The 23,571-nt window shown below is 37.9% G+C and overlaps 1 long non-coding RNA gene across 1 annotated transcript; it reads right to left on the minus strand.

Moving 5' to 3' along the window:
- Positions 1–1,781: 1,781 nt before the first annotated feature.
- Positions 1,782–9,967, minus strand: LOC120308780. The gene is made up of 3 exons (XR_005556929.1): positions 9,148–9,967; positions 4,449–4,679; positions 1,782–2,011 (listed from the first exon to the last, which is right to left on the minus strand). It is a non-coding gene; the product is annotated as an uncharacterized LOC120308780 (long non-coding RNA).
- Between the last annotated feature and the right edge of the window lie 13,604 nt (positions 9,968–23,571).

Raw genomic sequence — 23,571 nt, forward strand, 5'->3', positions numbered from 1 at the left:
TACTTCCTGTGCATTGTAACAGGGAAGGGACTGATCTGTATTCTTTCTGTACTCAGAGCTATGGAGAGCAGCCATTGGTGAGTAAATTCTATTATGCAACACCAGTAATATCTAACACTGCTTCTATATTTAGTCCCCAAGGCCATTTTAGGACAGTCTTAAAATGTAAAGTATTTGATCTGATCTGATCTGATCTAATCTGTAATCTATTTTTTTTTCTTTCTTGCTTCTTCCCTACTCTTTGATTGTTTTTGCTTTTGGTTTGGCTACATCTTCTCCGATTAAGAGTTTTGTGTTAATTTCATTTTTCAAAATAAATTAAATCCAGCTATGTTTTTTCAATAGTGAATCCTACAGTCTAGCAGCTGCCATGAGAGAGTTCAATCCTTTATACCAATTTTCCACCTCTATAGCCAGGAGGAGATGTATTTGGGCTTCTCCTGAGCAGGACAATATTAATCAGCAATTTTCAAACAGTTAGAAAAGTTTTTGAAGAGGTGAAAAATGGCAAAACATCTTTTGTGATTAATTTGTTTCTGGTGCTGCTTGTGTTGCTGTTTTGATAATTGTAGCTGTAATTTTATATATCATAAAAGCTTAGATGACAGGCAGCTCAAGAAATTCAGCCATAACTTTATGAACCAGAGCAGAAACCAGGAGAGAATTCATAACATCATTCAGATATCTTATTAAGTAATTTCAATCCTCTCAGGTTGACCTCAGGTTAGGACTTCAGCTGATTTTCAGCCAGCATAGTCTCCACCCACAATGCGCTACTAAATCATGTTTTGATGTATGTTTTGTTACACTTCAGAGTTTTTTATATGCTCAGAAAAGAGAACCAACCTAGAATTAAGAAATTTCTTGACAATTAGAACAATTACAGTAATCAGTGGAATGACTTGTCTCCAGAAGTTGTAGGTGTTACAATTCTGAAGGTTTTTAAGGAACGATTGGACAACCATTTGTCTGAAATGGTATAGGGTTTCCTGGTTAAGCTGGGGGTTGGACTAGAAATCGTCCAAGGTCCCTTCCAATTCAGTTATTATGTTATTATTCTGTTATTTATATGTTCTATTAACCATTCTGATGTCCTCTTTGGGTGCAGATGAAGATCATACGTTGATATATCAAGGTTTAAAAGAAATTAGCCTGACAGGCCATTATAGTCAGCAGCAAGATATATTGAAAAATGAAGCCATCATATTCAGAGATAGCACCATTTCATGCAATCACCATGCAACACCTGCTGTCTTCTGGCTGTGCTGCAGCTGTGATTGCTTTCATTTCATCTTCTCAATCCAGACAACAAAACGGTAAGAAACAGTAAGAAGCTTCATCTTTTCTCCCTGGAGATGGTCCAGATGTGCTCATAGAAAAAGGCAAATAAAAGGGCATTTGCAAAACTCAGAGAAGGAGGGAGAGGCCTTTAAAACCTAGCAGAACCTCTTTGTTGTTGTTAATTGCGAAGTTGTGTCCGACCCATCGCGACCCCATGGACAACGTTCCTCCAGGTCTTCCTGTCCTCCACTAACTTCTGGAGTCCATTTAAGTTCACACCTACTGCTTCAGTGACTCATCCAGCCATCTCATTCTCTGTCGTCCCCTTCTTCTATTGCCCTCAATCTTTCCCAGCATTAGGCCCTTCTCCAGTGAGTCCTTCCTTCTCATTAGGTGGCCAAAGTATTTGAGTTTCAACTTCAGGATCTGGCCTTCTAAAGAGCAGTCGGAGTTGATCTCTTCTAGGACTGACCGGTTTGAACGCCTTGCAGTCCAAGGGACTTACAGGAGTCTTCTCCAGCACCATAGTTCAAAGGCCTCAAGTCTTTGGCGGTCAGCCTTTCTTATGGTCCAACTTTCACAGCCATACATTGCAACCTCTTACTGTCATATTAAACATTCTGGGTTTCTTCACATCATCTCTTTTCTTATTTCTCCTTTTCTTGACTTATACAGGCCAACCAAATTAGTATTGGCATCCAAAGAATAAGATTCCCTTGGAGGTATTGATCTGCAAAAAACACAATAATGATTTTTTGCCACTGTTTCATAGAAACCCCTGAAATTTCTCCTACTCACTACCACTTTGTACACTCACTTGTACATTACCTGCTCCTAAATTGCTATATACAGATAATTTCCCTTGAAACTCAACAGATTTTACACTTTTTTAGCTATGTTAAACGTTTATTGTATCCAAGAAATGGAAGCTAGATGAAATTATAAGACATTTGGTAGACTTTTCCATACTGCTAGAAAAGGAGAATGTGGTAAAGAATTAATAGGATAAGTTCAAGAGTCCTATTCTTCTATTTTAGAGTTTTTGATTATAAATGAAGAACATATCAGAAACAGCTTGGGAATTATACTTGGTCATACCAGCCATACTTGAGTAAGATGACTGAATTCCAAAGAGGACAGGTATCCATTTCTTGTGTAAACAACAACTACTAAAATTCCCATTTCTATAAAAGATAGAGGAAGCTGATCCTTCCTATGCACCAGGCCATTCTACATACCATTCTAGATTATGGCAAGACCTCTCTGAACTTAGTTGATGTCAAACCTCTAAAAGTAATAATTGGGTTCAAGTACTATTGACCCCTGATTAGGAAATTTGAAGACCGTAGCTGTTTTTTTTTTGTTTGTTTGTTTTTTTAAAAAAACCAACATTCTGGAAAAGGCCCAATAGCAGACCAGTTCCCAACTTTTTCGAAGAAAACTACATAGACCTCTTCATATATATAGAACCATGCTTCAGATGAACTCCCTTAACTGAATGTAGCTGATCTTAAAAAACCAAATGTAGCTGATCTTAGAAAACCAAATCCAGGCCTGTGATTTGGAATGGAAGCTGGAAAAGATTCAGAAGGACTGAACAATAGCCAGCCACTTGTTGACAAGAAAACAACACAGAGCCAAAGAACTACGTAGGAACTGAGCTTGTCTTGAATACTGAGATATGTGAGATCTTCCACTGTCATTTGAAGCAGGATATCAAGAATAAGGGCTACCCTTATTATTTGTATATTATGAATCTGATTACTATATAGATGATAAGATGCTCAGAGTCTTTTGATTGGAGCAGTATATAAAATTGAGTAAATAAATAAGGGGTAAAACAGAAGTTAAGAAAAGAGAATAGATGCAAACTTTTCAGCTTACTCCATAGCAGAGCACCCTTCAACCATATATACTTGCATTTTTAACAAATTAAATGATTATTTTAAGGATAGATTTATTACATGTTGTGGATCTTTATACAAGTTCTACATAGATTTTTTTTTTAACTAGCTATAGCTCAGAGACACATAGCATATCTATGGCTGTTGTGTTTGGAGTTATATATATAGGGTTGAATATATAGCCTTGCCTGTTGCTAGGTTTTACTAATGTATTGTCTCTCCTCCATAAAGTTCCATTCCCCTTGTTATTAGTGGTGAGCCCAAGTAAAGGTTGTTTTATGTGTGCCAAGGGTGGACTCAGATGGAAACAACAAACACTTGAGGCTGCAAGACAAGTTATTCAAGTGGCTTGTGGGAAGGTATTTGGGCTTTTCCCTGTTCCTCTTCCTCATCGTTGTTGTTCTCAACTGCATGCAACTTCAGTGGTACTTCTTTGATTCTAAACTTAGCTCAGTTGTTCCCTATTTGGCACTTTCTAGATCTTGTGGAATGCAATTTTGAGCAAATAGAGGTTATAATTCAATAGATCTGGAGGTTCTAAGGTTCTAATGCTCCATTTAATTCTGTATTAAATCAGTTGCCAGTGAGATCTTAAATGGGACAATTCCTTAAACCTGGAAAGGAACCAACTTTCAAACAAAACATTGTTGTAAATAAAGAGGATGCTGGAGGCAGATGTCACATTTTGCAGTATGCCAGCTTCACATTTCCTTATTTTTTAATTAAAAGGATTAAACAAAAAAAAATAAAGGGAGAGGAGTGGGCAATAAATCTGAGAGGCACCATGAGAAATGAATAGCTTCCCCTGCACTACTTTAACAAAACAAATAGAGCATGAGTTGCAATGACCAATCTAGCTGTAATATCTGCTAATAATTAAATAATGTGAAAAATATCCAAAATATCAACCGTTTTCTTTTGTTCAACTTCAATTTTCATATGAAAAAAAGCTAGTTCTAAAAATTCTAAAACTGTGCCTCAAAAGTGACCTGACCCTTTTGATTTGTTTGCTTGCTGCTGTCATAACATCTTTCTTATTTTTACAGTTATTTATCTACGTCACATAGCCTGGGACTAATGTCCTTAGGCTAATTGACTAGCACAGTGAAAAAACACCAATCCAATCCAAATAGAACAAAACAAACCACATGATTTGAAACAAGTGGTCTCATTATTTGTCAGTCTAGTTTTTTTTTTTGGGGGGGGGGGGGGTTTAAAGATAGTTTAAACACAGACAACCAGGGAAGCAATGGCCTAATTTACCAGCAGCAGACACCCTGGAAATCTTGAAGACCCTAGAATGAAGGGTGAAGCTGTATTCTACGGTTCTCTCATTGCCTATTGTCTCCAGAAGATGGAGAAAAGTTTGCTTGTAGATCTCTTGTAGAACATGGAAACACTGATCGCTGTGATTGAGAAGATTGTAGCCAAAGAATCTCCATCATCCATCTGAAGTGATGAAGTATGGAAGTGCAGGTTGGCTGAGAAGTCCCTCTGTAGATCAGAATGAAAATAAGATCACTCCATCTTAGCCCATAGCAAGATCTGATTCTAATGGTCTGCATGCATCCTTTTTTTAAGTTATATGTTTATTAAATGTATATCCTGTGTTTCTTCTGGGTACAGTATTATTTAATTCAGTTTTATTTCCACATCATTACCCCTATAGGATAGGTTTGGCTAAAGAGAACATGACCAGCTCAAAGTCATCCAGAAAGATTTCACGAATGGGGAAAGATTTGAACCCTGAGTCTCTCCAATTCTAGGCTGACACTTTAAACCAGGGGTCCGCAATTTATGGTCTGCAGCCCAGTACTGGGCCGCAGCCTGTTGGCTATCGGGCCCTGGGAATAGCTGGCAAACCCCGCCCCACTCACAGTAGCACTGCTGTGTGGGCATAACGACCCCATTTACATATGTATGGAAACGCTAGAACCGCCGCCAGCATCACACTTGCAGCCCATTTGCGCATGTGCTAAGGCGGCAATACATGCGCCATGGGCACATGTGGCCCACTTGCGCATGCGCACACACACTGGCGCTACATTTCCCTGTTGTTCCCTTTCCTTCCAGACCGCCAAGCCGGAAAGGTTGAGAAACTCTGCTTTAAACTTTACACCAAATTGACTTTGCAGATCTTTATACTTATGGTAGATTTTAGTGATTAAATAAAGTTGTAATATTTTACCCAACTGCAGTTATTATGAGAAAAGAAACAATGACAGAAGCTGTTTGACTCATCCATTCTGTACATGTTTGGGATTCTTTCAAAATTTAAGGGAAATGGGTAATTGGAAAATTGATTGTGTAACTGCAATTTGCAGTAATTTTCATCTGGATTCTTTGCACAGACCTTTGCCAGGGAATTATGAAGCTTCCCTGACATTATGAGTTTAGGATTGTGTGTCTTCAATTAGCAGCATTTCATAAATATCTGATGGGCACACCCAAATCAGATTACAACTGAGTCATATAAATTAAGAATACCCAATACTAAACTAGCTTGTGCCTTCAAGCAGGTACATTTATAAACATGTCCCTTAAGGTTTAAAGATATCAAACTATTGGTAACACTTGATTATCACTTAAAATGAGAAGGTTGTATAGAAAAATATTTCCTGAGAAATTCATTTTCATATAATAAAAGGTGTATGCCTGAAACACATATTTATAATTATAACAATAGTAATTATAATATATTAAATTTATATGTTACTTAATACTCAGCAGCTGTACTAAAAATCCATTGAAATGAAAATTGTTCTCAAAACTGTCAATTTTGTTGAGAATTTGCCTTAATACCATGAACAAAGATTGTTTCAAACAGGAGAAACAAAACAAATGCTTAAAGTAGGTGGAAATGAATAAATTACACAAACAATGGAAATGTGGTTGCAAAGCTGATTCAGGAAATTAATAAGAATAACAATAATAAAACAGATAGGCACTTGCCACATAACACCCCAGACTTAACAATTGCCGATAAGAAAGACAAAAAAGTCTGGATAGTGGATTGGCAGTACCTAGAGACAGCAGAATAGAAGAGAAAGAACTGAAGAAGATATCAAAATACAAAGACCTAATAAAAGATCAAAATACAAAGATCAAATAAAAATAGAATGACTGTGGCAAAAGCAAGTAAAGGTAGTACCAATAGTAATAGAGGCCCTGAGTACAATCCCAAAACAACTGGAGCACCACTTAAACACCATCGGAATTGACAAATTTGCCATCAGTCAATTGCAAAAGGCAGCTTTACTCAGAACAACTTATATTCTGTAATGATATCTGTAACACAATCAAATATCCGGATCTGCCTATCCCAGGTCCTTGGAAAGGACTCGATAGGTGGACAAAAATACCAGACCCAGTCTGTGCAATGAACCATAATAATAATAAATTACAGACAACTGTTCAAATTTTTAACAACATGCTTAGAGACATTTTGAAAATTTGAAGATTGTTGTTTCCAGGCTTAGAAACTTACTTTCTAATCTAGACTATTTGAAAAAAAAACCTGTGGAAAAACTTCATTCACTTAGATGTGCTGGTTCTTTTTTGTTTCAGACACTGATAATCGTTGGGGGTTATGGAATGAAATGGCGCCAGGCCTGGAACGGCTAGTCTGTAGTGCCATCCTATGGTAAGCACATTCAGGGAAACATGTGAATTAGATATTGCTGTGCTCCTAGGATAGTATTATTTCCAAATGAAGGGGAAAGAGCATTACTCAATGAGTGTGTGTGTGTGTGTGTGTGTGTGTGTGTGTGTGTGTGTATACTGTATGCAAGCTTGCCTACATCTGTAACTTGAAGAGAATAAAATAAAAAAGCGAAATCCTCTCGTTGCCGAACTATTTTTGAGAGACCTTTCTTTGGCAAAGGGATGCAGTCATTGTGCAACCCCTACTCTCATTCTGCAACAGTGCAGATTCAGAGAGTTGTACAGTGTGCACTATGTGCATTCATGGATTCTACAGCTCAGCAATAAAATTTAAGTTCAATTGCATTAGACAGCTCTCTAGTGGCAAGACAGCCTCCGTTGTGCAATCTTTCTAGATCTTAATCTGTCAGGTTCTGATGAAAATACAAGCATATGGTGTGAAGAGAGTGTGTGTGAATGTGTGTGTGCATGCATGCATTGTGTACACATACACATAGTGTGTGTGTGTGTTGCACTGCAGGGTTCTGATGAAAATACAAGCATATGGTGTGAAGTGCGTGTATGTGTGCATTCATGCATTGTGTACACATACACATGTGTGTGTATGTGTGTGTGTGTGTGTGTTGCACTGCAGGGTTGTTGCTCCTTGAAATTTAGCATAGGGTGTGTTCTTCTGTGTTAATTCTCAGGAGATTATGTCAGATTGTCCCTATTTATAATTAGCAATATAAATAATGAGGCAATCGTACATGCCAGGCAAATTACATTGCTAGGCTATTAATGACTTACTTCATTGTATTATTGTGAAACATATCCTTAAAATAATAATTTAGAAATAAAGATAGAAGGCCAGTGATGTAATCGGTGGAGCTTCTGTTATGCTTTGATACTGGGATATAATACTTAGAATATTCCTGTAGCACTCAGCATAGTCACCTGGTTTCATAAGACCAGAGACACTCAGTTGCAATTCTGGGGAATTAGAGTCACTTAGTCTGGGCTCTGCATGCAGAGAAAAGCAAAACCAGGAGAAAAAGGGAACCTTAGGGCAGGGTCATTACAGCAACATGTCAGAGTAAGCATCTTAAGGCACATTATATCCAGCAAAATGAGTGGAGGGGGGGAACCCTCCATAGATTAAAAATGGTTTGTTCAGCAATAGTGCTGTGAACTGGAGGGGGAGCAGAATGATGACGAGGAGGAGGAAGATAACAAACTCTGAACATCATGAAACTTAATAGGAACTAATAAAGGAGAATATTTGTAGCTCAGAGTTGAAATGAGGATTCCTTGTTGCTTGGTTGTTTTCTTGCAGATATTTCATTACCCAAACTAGGTCATATCATCAGTGCGTATATGGAGTAGGATTTGCTCTCAGTTTATATTAGAGTGGCTTGACTGTCAGTGTTGGTCGGGGTGATTCTTTGAGATTCTTTCGTTGGGCTATGTGCTGGTGGCTTCTTGGGCAGTTTCTTGTTTGGGGTATTGTTTACTTGATTGTTGGTCTGAAATTAACATTAGAGTTAATCTATGCTGATCTGGGTGCTGATGGCAGGTAGAGAGATGCTTATGTCTTTTTTTCCCCCTCTCTTTTGGGCTGGTCGATTGTCTCTTTTCCATAATCTATAGATGTTGTTGATGTCTATGTGTCTGTTGATGGCTAATTTGTCAGGGTGCTGGGCTTCTAGAAATTCCATAGCATTTTTGGACTTGGCTTGATCTAGGATGGTCATATTTTTCCAGTTGGAACTATGGTTAATAGGAACTGTCCTACTGAATTTGGATATTATTGGTATCTTTTGCAGGCTAATAAGCAGTGGAAGGAGGTGCTATTCATTCCTTATGGGGCTTTTACAGTGTTGAATTATCTATTAAAATACTTATAGCCTGCATCCATTATCCTAAAGCTCTCAAGATGGTTTGTAATCCATGACAAAACAATGAAATCAAAAGAATCACTATATTTAAAACGTTAAAACAGCAATTAAGAGAGAGCCAATTTGTAAAGGTGCTGGTTTTGAAGCCAGGAGGCTCGGAGTTCTAATCCTGATTCAGGCATGAAAGCCAGCTGGGCATGATTATGGACCAGTCATTCACTTCCAGCCCAACTCACCTCACAGATTGTTGTTTTGAAGAAAATAGGAGGAGGAAAGAGTATGTTCGTCATCTTGAGTTACTTATAAAGGAATAAAGGTGAGATAAAAATCTAATAAATAAATAATAACAATAAATAATAGCCACAGGACAATATTAGAGAGTTACAGAGGTTAAACAATGGCCTAGAAGTGAAAACGCTCACCTCGTAGTTGGAAGGTTGAGAGTTCAATCCTAGGCAGTGACAGATGTTTCTCTATCAGGGTGCAAAAAGAAAATATCTGCTGTGAACCCTATGTAGGTGTCAGAAAGGACATCTGGCCAGCAAACGCTCAGCTCCATTCAGCCACCCTGACTGCACCCCAAAGCAAGGGATTTCAGGGTCCTAAAAAAAAACAGAGGTTAAACAATGGAAAATAAAGCATTGTCCAGGTTGTGACTATAAAGTGTTAAATCCCAGAAAATCAAAGCATGTTACATGTAAGGTTAAGATGTAGGCATTTCATATTGTCTGCATTTCAAAGAGAACCAACATTCTTTGCACTTTCCATCTTTCTCTGCTCATACTTGCCTTTTTCCCCTTCCCAAATAGTGTGGTTCTCAAATCAAAATTATTTCTTCTTGATGGAGATTGGAAGACTTACGTATGTCTTCTGTAAGAAAACATTGAGAAATGGTCATTGGGTGCAAAAATGCATTAAAATATGTGCCTACGTGCAAATTTTCTATGGCTTTCTTTTCAAACCCCCCCCCCAAGGATCTGGGGTGGAATGAGTGACATAAGAGTATAATGACTCTGAAGTCAAATGGGAGGAGTAGCAAAACTGTGACATAGGCTCATTTTGGCTCTTATTAAGTGGATAGAAAGTCTGGGATCAGTATCCCTAATTCATCTGAAAAAAATTTAGGCTGGGGAAAGCTGACATATGAGTTTAATAACCCACATTTGCAGCACTCAGCCAACTTTGACTGATTTCAAAAAGCTGTGCAGAGTCAGTACTTCTATAGGACACCACCAAGCCATCTTCAGGTGCTCTCTAGGCTGGGAATTGAAAAAGAAAAGAATCTTACTTGGGGGGGGGGGAAAGGCCATAGTGCAGTTTTCATATTGTTGTCAAGACAATGCACAAGAACTTATGTATACAAGAAATCACCAGGAATCAAAATCAGCTTTTACCATGGATTACTTCTATTTCATGTTTGCTGTGAATCTGTATTTTATATGGGCAGAGGTGTTTTGTATGTATTCATATATACACAGTAAAACGCACACATATATTTTACATACACACATATACACATAAAGTCTCCCACACATGGTGAAATACTCCCTGTGCTGTCTGCTATGGTTTGAGAGGTGGGAGGTAGGAACAGTCCTGCCTGAGCAACCTGAGAAAAACCTGCTTCTTTTCTGATCTTCTGCCACACTGCCCGATTCCTAGTGATCCTGAGATGGTGCGCTTGTTTGATGGAATGGTGGCTCCCAATTGATCGGATATTTTTGCAGCATTGCCTTAAACCTATCAGGGTAGCTCAAGCTGTGAGAGCAGTGCAAGGAGGAATTGCAGTAAAATTGTGTGTGTGTGTGTGTGTGTGTGTTGTGACTAGCAATATGTCAGAGTGTCCAAAATTTGTGTTCATACTAGAATTCCTTTCATCACTGTCATTCATATTAGTCATACTGTAATGGTATGATTGTTTTATTGTCCCTCTATAGCACAGGTCGGCAACCTGCGGCTCCGGAGCCGCATGCGGCTCTTTGAGCCTTCCCCTGTGGCTCCCAGCCTCCTCTGCCTTTGCAGAGAGAGACAGAGACAGAGAGAGGCAATTGCGCTTCCCTGCTTCTCTCTCTCTCTCTCTCTCTCTCTCTCTCTCTCTCTCTCTCTCTCTCTCTCTGTGTGTGTGTGTGTGTGTGTATGTGTAAAAGAGAGTGCACTCACATTGTTCTCCGAGGAGCTGAAAAGCTTTCTAGGCGGAGCTCCTCCCTGTGCTGCGTCTCTGCAGGAAGCAGGAAGGGCAGGAGAGAGCTAGCTAGCCCAGCTAGGCTGACTCAGGAATTCTGGGAGTTGAAGTCCATGAGTCATAAAAGAGACGAGGTTGCCTACCCCTGAGATTGTTGGAGAACAACTTGAAGCTTGCCAGGTGAGCAGCAGATGGGGGGGGGAGAAAGAGAGAGAGAGAAAGAGAGAGAGAGAGGGAGGGGGAGAGAGAGAGGAAAGAGAGAGAAAGAAAGAGAGTGGGGGAAGAGGAGTGGCAGACCAAGGGCAGAGAGGGAGGGAGGGAGAGAGACAGAGAGAGAGAGACCCTTTTGACATCTAAAATGAAGATAACACTGCATATATCCTTTTTTTACCTATGTGTGTATGTAATTTTATTCTCTTAAAGCATTCTTTCGGTGATCATTGTTTTAATAGTATGGATATTCCCAAAAGTCATATTTTTACTTTTATTTTTAATGTGTGTGTGTGTGTATATATACACACACATACACAAACACTCTCTCTCTCTCTCTCTCTCTCTCTCTCACACACACACACACACACACACACACACACCTATAATAAAGATAAAAAAGGATATATGCAGTGTTATCTTCATTTTAGATATCAAAAGGGTTTTGCGGCTCCCGGTATTTTGTTTTTGGTGGGAAACGGGTTCAAGTGGCTCTTTGAGTGTTTTGGGTTGCCTACCCCTGCTCTATGGTAACATGAAGCTTTCAAAATAAAAACAAAATAGGATTCTCTAGAAAATTACACTTATGGTTAGAAATGAAAATACATTGATTAGAACTAGCTTACTTACATATCTATTACAGAAACAAATGCAGATAGGTAACTCATCAGTATAGGATATATATATATATAGTAGATGAGAGAGAGAGGGAGAGAGGGAGGGATGGAGGGAGAGAGAGGGAGGGAGGGAGATCTTCCACAATAATAATAAGATCTGCAATAAAATCCTAAAAATTGCAATACGCCTGTTCAGGATTTTGGTTATCCAACTAGCTGACTCCTTTTCCGAATGTTTTATTTCACCACTATGATCCCACAGATAAAGAACAATCTAGCAGTATCCATGTGGTATACTCTTTAAAGAAAAGTCAAAATGGCAACCATAGTGGTATGATGCACATAAAATGTAGGCAGAGTTCTGGCCATATGTGATAGTGGCCTTCTTGAATTTTTTGACCACAGCACTGTAGATACCCATGGGACAAGTGGCTGTTGAACATATCCACTCCTTCTTTGTTGACTTTTAGAGGGAGAAACAAGGGACCTTCCTTCCTTTCTAGTTTTCTGAATAGGCTAATACCTCTTTATTATTTTTCATTGTTTTCATGTCTAAGCAGAAGACTTTTGGGGGGGAAACCAGCAGTCAAATCAGGGTCTTAAATGCACAAGAACATTCATGCATTTCTCTATGGACGCATCCAAAACAGATTCAATACAGCATAAGCAGAAATCCTATCATCAAGCTGAGGCTCCTCATTTAATTAAAAATTTGAGCTTTCCATTCAGCTTCTTGGGTGATTTTCACGCATGGCCTGATTCATTTCAAGAAATTTCACTGCCATTCAACTGGAATTTGCTGTTGATTCAACTACGGCAAACAACATTGATGCAGCCTTGAGCCTTCTGTGCTACCCAGAAGCAAACACCAGTAAGTTGGCATGGTCAGATTCCATGTTTTTCAGCTGGCTTGTGAATCCTTTCCTGTACCAATGGACAGTGGGGGGTCAATGACTTGCTGTGCTGTGCATTCATATTTAATCAGCAGCAACCTTGTGACTGCTGACTGCAGAGTTTGGTGAGTTCAAACTGAGATGACCTGATCTTTTTTTGTCCCTGTGCACTCAGGCCAAACATGCTGGCCATCAAGAAAGTGGATAGGATGCCAGGTGACTGGATGCTGACAGTTACTCTACCCCTTCTGGAATGCCTGCGCTTGATGCCATTGGTTGACATAGGGATACCTTTAATTCCCCAATCTCTCCCTTGCACCTTTACTCTGAGTAAGAAAATTGTCCAATTTCTCCTCCCTTTAATAAGAGGAAGAGATGAAGAAAGCCTTCTAGATTTCCTGCTGATTCAGTCATTCTTTCTGCTGCTCTGTGCCTAAAGTTCAAAAAGTCATTTAATAGCCACATGACAATTTGCATAGACATTTCTTATAAAGATCCAGGGAACATGCTTTGGAAACTGTTTCATAAAAACTTGATGAAATTATCAGGAGTTGAGTTCTTGTACTAATTTAACCCAGAAGTCTGTCCTGCCTTCATTAAGTCTCTCCAGCAATGTCCAACCTCATTGGCTCCAATTAAATTCCAAGGAAAACTCCCATGGAGATTTTGCTGATTGGAAATTGCCAATTTTCTCAACCTCTGGAACTTTCACATGTGTAGAGTTCAACTCCCAGAATTCCTCAGTCATCATACTCTGAAACATATGCATAAAAATCACCCAAGAAGGAAATTCTGGAATTTAAAGTCCATATATTTTATTGTTTCTAAGGCTAAGAAATACTGCTTTAGAGGAATGAACAGATGTCTTCAAAAATCAGCACTATCTGCTATTTCCAACAGTAAAGTACATTCAAAAGAACCACTGAATGAAAGACAAAAGAAATAATCAACCATTCTGACAATAAAGTAGAAAAATAGAACTCAGGGAAGAAAACAAGCTAATATAGCACAGTATTATGAGCCGAGGTGGCGCAGCAGTTAGAGTGCAGTACTGCAGGCCATTTTAGCTGACTGTGTTCAGCAGGTCAGCAGTTCAAATCTCACCGGCTCAAGGTTGACTCAGCCTTCCATCCTTCCGGGGTAGGTAAAATGAGGACCCAGATTGTTGGGGGCAATGTAAATATATATATATATATATATACATTGCTTACTGGTGTACACCGCTTAGAGAGTGCTTGTACTTAAAGCGGTATATAAGTCTCATAAATAAATAAATAATCCAAAATTCGGTGTCTAAATCAATTTTTCTTAACCTTGGCAAATTTAAGATACATGACCAGGGAATTCTGGGAGTTAAAATTCTCACATATTCAAATTGCCAACATTGAGAAACATTCAATAGTACCTCCTCAATACCAACACATTCACAGTAGCAGCAAAATAGAGAATAATAGAGTTGAAAGGAACTTGGAGGTCTTTGAGTCTAACTCAACTCTAAAGATAACCCACTGGTTTTCCAAGCATTTATCCCATGCTCTTTTCCCTGTTATAAGCCTGAATGGAAACATACGGGGTGGATGTGAGACATGGGGGCAAACATAAGGATCTCTCCCAATGTTCCTTGTGACTCCTTTTCCAAACCTGTCATTTGGGCTATTTCTGAATATGGGTAGTGCTCTTTTGAAGGAGCACTAAACATGTATCAGTCCCTCAAGGTAGACCAAGATACTGCAAGGATTAATTACATATTATTGTTGTAGGGCAGGTGTGTCCAATCTTGGCAACTTTAAGACTTGTGGATTTCAACTCCCAGAATTCCTCAGCCAGCATGTCCTCCAAGATGGCTGGAGAATTCTGGGAGTTGAAGTCCATAAGTCATAAAATTGCCAAAGTTGGACAGGGTATAATAACAACATCTTGAAAGCCTGCCCTCTGCCTCCTCTGAAGCTAAACAAGATGGGATCATTTTAAGTCACTTTCTCATCTTCTTTTCACAGACTGAGGTTTTTTTTTTTTTAAAAAAAACTTCCTAATTTATTTTGTCTTCGCGGTTCTTTTTCATTCTTTTATTAAGGTTATCTCTGTACTTCTTTACAGCATGTGTCTACAGATAGCCTGGCTGACAGGTCAAAAGATGGGAGCATGGAATGAAGTGAAGCAAGACCACGCTCATTGTCCTAGAGATCCTGCAATGTTTCCTTTCGGTAATTGAAAAAGTGGCTAAACCTCTGTTTTAGGGACTTGCTGTGGGCCCAAGTAAGATGCCTCAAGCTTTTGGAGGAAAGGAAGGATGTCAGTTAAATAAGTATCACTGTGGGGTCCTTGGTGCTCTCTGAACTTGGTAGTTTTCTTGAAGTGTACTGATGAGGTTACTTAGTTTGGTAATGAAATGTCTGCAAGAAAACCACCAAGCTTAGAGAGCATCAAAGACCCCACAGTTTAATCATGAGCTACAAATATTCTCTTCTTTAAATAAATTACAATAAATGACAATTAGTGTAATGAAATAGGTAACCTCTAGACAAGTCTTTAAATCCAGATTAACAGAATTGCTATGTTCATGTAATGTACACTCTCCAATTAAATAAACTATGTCACAATTAAATGCCATAGTTTTGTTCAAACAACATATTAAGGCAATGGCTAGCTCTCACCCACCCCAATTACTCAAATTCATTGTAGCTTAATCTAGGATGTTGTACAAAGTAGACTAAAAATTGCCCCTTCAATCAATAGCTCTGATGATGGTCAGGTGTTTTTACTGTCTGGGCCACTCTGTTCTCTTGAGCATGACTTTATCTTTGAATTGGATTTCAGCCACACTATCCATTGTCACACTGTGTCCACTGTTAATGATTCATGCTAAACCAACAAGGCAACCTCCCTTAGGCCACGTCATTTCAAATCTTATCAAAAAATATTCCAAAACATTCACAGCATCTTTCACAAACTCAGAACAGAAGTCTTGGCCTTAGGTGCCTAGAAAGGTTGACCTAGAAGATGGCCAGCATAATTAATTAATAATAATGAATAACAGCATCAACCACAATATAAAGGATAACTGGAAATGCACAGATGATATTCTTAAAAAATGAAAAAGGATATCACAGCACCTTCATTTAAAGGTGGCAGATAAATCAGATTGTGTGTTTTTAAATGAAGATCTAGCACAAATCTCTTACCCCTTCGAAAAATAGGCACTGGCTTTAAAATATTTTTTTGTGAAGGACAAAAGTATGGACTTTTTATAATTTTACTTTTACAGCAGGCATTCTCTTTTATTGAATATTAAGAGAACTCTCCTTTGATATAAATTTCCAGTACTTACTTTGGCGGAAGGAGAATTCTCAAGGAAATGCTACTGTTTTCAAACTCATTTTGTGAGCTTTCCAGGAATGTGTGGCTGGCCACAACTGGACAACAGGATGCTGGACAAACTTGAATATTTTATTCAGTCCTAACTGGAAGTAGGAACATCTGACAGAAAACAATGACTAAACCCAGCGTTGCAGAGTAACTTTGAATTAAACTGAACAATATGTTTGAAACAGAGTTCCAATTTTTGCCTTTATTACATTTATTATAAAATGACACAAAACAGTTTGTGCAAGTCAGCCTATGAGGTTTGGCTGAACTAATCAAGAAAATCACTTATTCCAACTTACAAATAAAAACTTATGAAACCTGTTTTAATAGAAATTCTTCCATTTGCTTTTCTGGAATGTCAGGCATGAGAATGGTGTGAGATTGCATCATATCCCTTGACGTGTCCTTGCTTGGATGGTGTGCTTTGGCTGCCTCTGATCCCAGAGATTTGTGCAATTTCAGGGGGGTTTGTAGAGCTTTATCTCTCATTATTGGCAAGGCTTGGCCTCCTCTTTGTAGGACATGGATGAGTCAAGGTTGTGATTTGCTATCAATAGTCTTTGTTAGTCACTTAGCAGAGGCAGCAGTACTAATATTTTCTTACTTATGCAGCAGAAACAGTGTCAGAGAACCATAGGAGAAGCTTGGATAGAGAAACTGGCATTCATAGCCCTGCTTTCTCTCTTTCCCCCACCCTCCACGCCCCCATTTTTAAAAGTAGCAATGTAATTAAACATACTCAATACAGGTAGTCCTCAAATTACAATCACAATTGGGACCAGAATTTCCATTGCTAAGCAATGTGGTTGTTACATGAGTCACACCTGATTTTATGACCTTTTTTTGCTATAGTTGTTAAGCAAATCACTGCATTTAAGTAAATCGTGTGGCTATTAAGTGAATCTGGCTTCCTGCACTGACTTTGTCAAAAGCTGGCTGGGAAAGTTGCAAATGGCAATCGCATGACTCTGGGATGCTGCAACCGTTGTAAAATAGAGTCGTGGTGCTATCAAAGGGTGGTTGGAATGCAGAAGTGATGAAGGGACCCAGAATTGGGTTGGGCAAACACAACAATAAGAGGAAATATTGTAGATTTTCAAAGATAATTCATTTTTTATTGCCAACAAAAACTTTAAGCAACTTAAATGCAGGCTGCCCTTTAGTGCAAGGAAATTGGAAATTCCGAATGATATCAATTACAGAGAACCTACTCATCCAGGACATTTCTGGAGCAGCAGTTATTGATATATGCATAAACCAGTGGTTCTCAACCTGTGGGTCGGGACCCCATTTGGGGTCGAATGACCATTTCACGAGGGTCACCATTTTGTTCCCCCTTTTCTTTGGCCACACCCCTGGCACCCGGTGATGTATAAGTGGTTGGGGGTCAGCACAACATGGGGAATTGTATTATGGGGTCGCGGTATTAGAAAGGTTGAGAACCACTGGCATAAACCATGAATTACAGGTAGTCCTTGGCTTACAACCTCAATTGAGCTCAACATTTCTGCTGCTAAGCAAGACATTGTTAAGTGAATTTTATGACCTTTCTAGCCACAGTTAAATTAATCACTGCAGTTGTTAAGTTAGTAATACAATTGTTAAGTGAATCTGGCTTCCCCATTGACTTTGCTTTTGTCAGAAAGTCACAAAAGGTAATCGCATGACCCTAGGACATGCAACTGTCATAAATATGAGTCAGTTGCCATGCATCTGAATTTTGATCACATGAGCATGGGGATGCTACAACAGTCATAAGTCTGAAAAATGGTCCTAAGTCTTTTTTTTTCCAGTGCTGTTGTAACTTCAAATAGTCACTAAACACATTGTTGTAAGTTGAGGACTACCTATAATGGTTTACATTTCCCCAAAGCAACTAGATATGATAATATAAAATTAATATAAGTATGCTTAACATACAAGAGAGAATTTGAGAGGCTGGGAGGAGGAGAGATAAGAGACATAGTAAAAATAAAAGTTTAACAAAATGACAAAATTTCAAAATGGAAGAGATACAAACAGTTTTTAGAACAAGCTCTCATGATAGTATAACAATAATGAAAAATTAAAACCTTGGGCAACCAGAAGGACATAGAAAGATTGAACACAGACTTCTAGGGATGAGCAAGGACAAATAAAGCTATCTCAATCAAGAACATCAGTGAATAGAAAAAATAAGAAAAAAAGTGAGTGATGTGTTTAACGAAACTTAGAACATTTACAGCTAAAATAAGACAATCAGAGGAGAAATATAATAGAGGTCAATGAGATTTTAAAAAATATGGAAAGGCTATATTGAAACTCTTACAAACAGGCTTTTAGAGTGACAGAAATATTTGCAGTTAGAGAATATATTCAGAAAGTGATTTCATGGCAAAGTGAGATATGACATGAGTTAAATATGCTGATGAAATATCTATTGAAGTGTTTAAAACAGCAGCAGCAGAAGCAATTAAAGTGCTAACATCTCTCTGTCAACATATGTAGAGCAAGACTGCATGGCATAGAGATTGAGAAAGATCGGTATATATACATTTATTCTGAAGAAGAGAAAGGCAAAAGAAAGTGACAGTTACCAAACCTTTGCACTAATTCATTTTGAAAGCAAGGTTTAATAGCTTACAAAGGAACAGCACCAGACATGAGACATTTGACCATACATTTGACATGAGTTGGTTGAACGTGATGGCAGCTAATTGTGTAATATTGTCTGAAACCATCCTGGAAACAGCAGAAAAGCCTCTGAATCCATTAAGTCATTTGCAGGCACCTGATTCCATTTTCTGCATTGAAACAGGAACCCATTTCAGTTTATGAAGCTCCTTTGATAGGATATTTCAGTCAATGTTTCCTTAAACCAGAAGCACCCTTTCAAACATCTGAACAGTTCAACTGCTAAGTGGATTTTGAGGTGAATCAGGACTTTTGGTCACAGGTGCAAAGAAGAGCAGTCTTTCTTATGAAGATTAACTTTCTATCAGATGGTAATAGAAAATTAACACAGCTTGATATTCTCAAAGAACCTCGTCGAAGTTCAACCCAGGCCATTTTGAACTAGGCTACTCCCATTTGAGCAACAAGACTGAAGGTTAATTTCCAGAGGAGAAGAATTTCACATAGCGAGAAAGTATATTGCACTAATAATTCCTCCCAGAGAATTGGCAGAAGGACAACAATACAAACTGCCATATTAGCAGAAGAGGATTGCCAAAAATGATATTACTGCCAAAGTTTCACAGCAAGAGAATGTGCCCCAAATTTGAACTGACCCTCATTTGGGGATAAAGGGCTTCAGAATATAGTAGCAGTTCAAAGTATAAGATATCTGCTTATCAGATCAAATGATTACAATTTGAATGTTCTACACAGAAATGTATTTACTGTGTATATATTTACTGCTTAAGGAATCCCCAAAGATCTTGCTTTTAACAGACTAAGATTTATTTGCATATATGGTTTGAGCTAAGATAGATTTCAGAAACAAATAACCACCTATCTCAGCCCAGAGTTTGATACGATTCCCAGGTATTTGAAATAGCCTTTGTTGTTTATCAGCAACAATCAAATTTTATGAGAGACATATTATCCATAAAAAAACTGTAATCTACATCAATGTAATTAGCAATATTGTTGGCATGTATAACTTCAACTGAAGCCAGGATATGATCTTACTGAACACAATGATTAACCAAAGATAGACTATATCACAGATTATATAGCTCAAAATTGTCTCCTCTGACTTTTATTGGTTTTCCAGAATCTTTCCTGCTGCCAATTTTAACTGCAGCTCAGATTTAACTTTGACTCAGAGCCAAAGTCCCATATTCAATTCTTGGTATCTTCAGTTAAAAGAATTAAGAATCAAGTGATAGGAAAGAATTAGATTAGCAAAAATGATGGTATCAAATGTACACTAAGGTTCTCATATCTCGACTGCAAAGATTCATGCAGTCATCAGGTGGCAGCAAAAGGTTGGAGTTGTATGTTTTTGCTGCCATCTAGTAGTTATTCTGTTTTATGTGTACTGTAATGTGTACTGAGTAGATAAATAAATGGTCTGAGCCATACAGGGCATTTAAAAAAATCCTTGATAAATAAATGTCCTAGTTTTCACTGTGCACTGATGTTTCCAATAACCTGCCACTTCCCTAGATTCTGGTATTTCAATTCAATTCAATTCAATTCAATTCAATTAAACATGAGAAAAACCCTCCCACTGGATTTTCTTTTTCATAGAGATGCTAAATGAGAGTCCCACTCCTGTGAAATTTTTCCTCTCCCTGGAGAACTTTATCTATTTTTTCTGTTCACAAATCTAATTGAGAAATCCCTAAGTCCAGTAACTATAATAGTATGTAAATTAGACTTCTTAATGATGTGACATGGAAACAAATAGTCACAGATCTACATTACAGTATCATTCTCTTATCAGGCATCTTTCCAATCTACATTTCCTTCCAAGGTTGGAAAAAAATGATACGAAGGAAGAACTGGGGTCTTAAAGTTGCCAATCCACAATTAGCCATTGAAACACAGACAAAACCATGTATGCAAGATTTATTTATTCAATTTCTGTAGCTTCCCATCTCAACCAAATAACAGCTTATGATTCTAAAACTATGAAACAGTTAAAAAATAATAAAAATGCCCAAAAAATAAATACATACAGCAGCCAAGATGTTCTAATATGTAGCCATATATACAGGTTTCCAAGCGCATGTCCCATATTCCTATATGTTACCATTTGTCATCATTTTTATTGATACGTTTAAATGTTTGGTCATTTATAACTTGCCTCATCACATGGGACCATCCCAGCTCTGGCCAAAAGCAATCTTTTGACAAACAAAAAAGTTGGATTTTGAGTGAATGAGTGTCTGCCTGCCTGCCTGTCTTTCTCTCTCTCTCTAGCACTTTCCTAACTACAAGAAAACCATGTTTTGGCTATCACTTCAACAATGCAACAGTTAATCCAGTCTCTTATGCTGTGTTGGTGGCAACTTTCCAGTGTTCTTGTAACAGCAAATCAGCTGTCCCATGCATTGTTGAGGCCTCCTTTAGGTAAAGAAAAAATCTCCTCCAGAGAATATCTTCCTCCTAATATGGTGATTTGAAAAATTGTACATGCTATGACATCAATCTTGGTTGTTCATCAGTCTTTGGACTTTAATGTGTTTTTTATTCAAAACCAGCTTCATGCATTGGTTATATATTTTTATTTCACTATGTCAGATATTGTCCAATACACTCTCAGATATCAATCTTAAAAAAGTACAATTTGTTCCTCTTATCAAATGCTATGACCATGTAGTCTTCTTGGCAAGAATTCAAAGGTGGTTTGCCATTTCCTTCTTGCAGGATGATTTTTTTTTTTTTTTACTTCTTGGACTAGCTCATAACCCTGGGTTTTCCAGATAGTCTGCTAGTATGTCCCTGCTTTTTCAAAGTTACCCAAGGCTGATCTTCTGTAGGTCCATGGACATGTTCCCCCTGCTATAATATTTGTCTCCTGCAACTGTAGTCTTTGGTTTGAATTATCTGGATTTTCCTACTGATGCTGCTGCCTATGCAGTTTCTTTCTGGTGTTTATAATTTAAGGGCTACAGAAGGCTCAGGATTCTGCCATGGATTAAATAGTGTGCAGGAATGAAAGACTCCAAGTAAAAGTTCCAAACAACCATTATATAATCATGTTCTGCACTCTTTGATGAGTGTTTTTCTCAATATTTGAGGCTTGCTTTTTTCTGAACTGTACACATCTGTTTGCTATCCATAACGATGCCAAAATTGTTAGATCCAGAGTAGACAATAGGGAAAAAAGGCAGAGAGAAATAAAAAGTCCTGTAAACGAAAGTGTCAGAAAGGGGCACCATGCCCATTTTCAATTCCTGTTCTGACTACAACTTGCTTCAGTCCCTCTTCTCATTATGTAAAAAATTGTGAGGAAGATGGGAAAGTAAAGGAAGGGAGAGCAAACACAAGCCACAAGAAAAGAAAGGAAACAGAAACAGAAACTCTTGATAAGTTTTTAAAGTAATTGGCAAGTCTGCCAAAATGGCAAGAAACCTTGAAAAGATGTTTCAAACCATGCAAAAAGATTGCACCTTCATGAATTCATTATAAATCAGGTTTTGAAATTCCTCTTGCAGTTTCCAAGGTTCTGTATTTACTCACAGACTAACACTGAAGAGACCTTGCTGAGTTCTGTGTAATTTTTGCTTCTTCTGTCTTGCTTAGCTACATGAGCCTTGACACGGCATGGCAGATAATCCAGGCTCAACAGATTACTTATATGTTTGGCTGGTGATGGAGCACCCACTACTTATGGAGGCAAGCTGTTCCACTGGTTAATTGTTCTTATTGTCAGGAAATTCTCCTTGCTGTTCTAGGTTGGTTCTCTCCATCCATCTTGCTGTTGAACATTATTTCCCTCTCTTCCTTTCTATCACCAGTCATAACCGAAAGGAAAGCAAGATTGCTTGCAAATGAGTTGTACTTTCTGCCATCAGTCAAGTGTAGAGCTATATGAACTTTTTCTTTAACACATTCTTCTGGAAAGGAAAATAACTAAAAAAAAGAAATGTTGCAAACAGACAAGAGATTGTCTCAGCTTCCTATAAATTCCATGAATCAATCAAGGCCATTGCCCTGGAGAGGTTTAAGTGGTACTCAGTAATACATATATTATAGAAGAACAAGATAAAAATGTACATATAAATAACAAATGTAAAATAATATTCCAGAAATGCAAGTAGCATACTTTTGGGTTCAAATTAGTTTTGGATTTAAATATTACAATGGGATCTATGGTACCTCAGTCTGGTTGCGATTAGGTACATCCATTCAATTTAATTCAGTGTAATTATAATATAATGCATGGTTCTTCATCTGCATTTTGCTGGGATGGGGGGAGATATTAGACAAAATTAATGAAAAAAATGGTTTCTTGCTATAAAGTAGTAGGGTTTTTTTAAATGAAACCTCCACATTTTGATGCATTATAACCTTTGTTGCTGTATTATGATGCTAAGCAACAAAAGACAACTTCAACTTCCTTGCAAGTATCCTGGACACATCTGGACACTTTTGAATACAAAATACCAGATTTAGTTTATTGTAACAAGTCATTTATTATGCTGTAAAGTTTGTGTGTAGCTGAGGAATGTGTTCTGATTTGAATTCCTATCAACAAATCAAGTCAAATAAAATAGATCACAGACACTTCCTCTAACTTCAGCAATTTTTTTTTTCTGACAATGGGTTGTTTTCTATACTATAATAACATCCACATGGATGTGACAATACAAGAACAGCAACCACAGTGGTTTGTATTCAAGATTTAGCTATGCTTAAAGATAATTCACCGAAATTGATGAAACTCAAGCATACAGTACAATACTATTCATCTTCACAAATAATTAGTACAATGGAACTAACTTCCAGGTAGGTAAATTTGACAGCCTTCTCTGTGTCAGTACTCTCAAGTCATGATAACTAGGAATCATGTGAGTTGCAGTCAAAGACATTTAGAAGGCAGTGCTACTTTGGAGAGGGATGTGATGATAATAATAATAGGAACAG

Source organism: Crotalus tigris, unplaced genomic scaffold (assembly GCF_016545835.1).
Source record: "Crotalus tigris isolate CLP2741 ecotype Arizona unplaced genomic scaffold, ASM1654583v1 scf7180000017947.1575755, whole genome shotgun sequence".
Taxonomy (NCBI): domain Eukaryota; kingdom Metazoa; phylum Chordata; class Lepidosauria; order Squamata; family Viperidae; genus Crotalus; species Crotalus tigris.